Raw genomic sequence first — 479 nt, 5'->3', positions numbered from 1 at the left:
CATCTCCCCTTCGGCCCTGGGCCTTGCCCAGGCCTGGGGTGGGGAGCTCAGCTCTGAGGTGGCCAGGGGCTGGGCTGGGCACTGGCCCCCAAGTCGGGTGCGCAGGGGCACAGGGGCTACTTGGGGGCGGTGCTAGGCTACTAGAGCCGCCCTCCGCGACGGACTCCAGGCGGACGGCGCGGTGGACTGCAGGGGAGCACAGGCCGGATGTGGACCCCCAGGGTCCCCAAGCCCCACAGGGCGCCCAGCCTCTGCCTGGCCCGTCGGCCGCCTCCACCTGCACTCACCTCAAAGGTGTTCCCCGTGTCATCGAACTCTGGGGGGACAAAGGCGCCCTCGGGGTCATCTGCGGGAGGGAAAGAGCAGGGGAGGATTCAGGGGCGGCCACGACCTGGCGGTGGGCGCAGGCCGCTGGCTCAGAGCAGAAGGGCCCTGACCGCAAGGGCACGGCCACGCCCAGCACCCGGGAGGCCTGTGCG

General features: G+C 72.0%; 1 long non-coding RNA gene across 1 annotated transcript in view; it reads right to left on the bottom strand.

Moving 5' to 3' along the window:
- Positions 1-347, bottom strand: part of LOC105854636 — a 1,551-nt gene extending 1,204 nt beyond the window's left edge. Inside the window, exon 1 of the long non-coding RNA XR_001146229.1 lies at positions 288-347. This is a non-coding gene — a long non-coding RNA (uncharacterized LOC105854636). The remainder of the gene's footprint in view (positions 1-287) is intronic.
- Between the last annotated feature and the right edge of the window lie 132 nt (positions 348-479).

This window comes from Condylura cristata, unplaced genomic scaffold, assembly GCF_000260355.1.
Source record: "Condylura cristata isolate star-nosed mole 26May11 unplaced genomic scaffold, ConCri1.0 scaffold00074, whole genome shotgun sequence".
Taxonomy (NCBI): domain Eukaryota; kingdom Metazoa; phylum Chordata; class Mammalia; order Eulipotyphla; family Talpidae; genus Condylura; species Condylura cristata.
The sequence above is the reverse complement of the archived record's forward strand: the minus strand, read 5'-3'. Positions and strand labels throughout refer to the sequence as shown.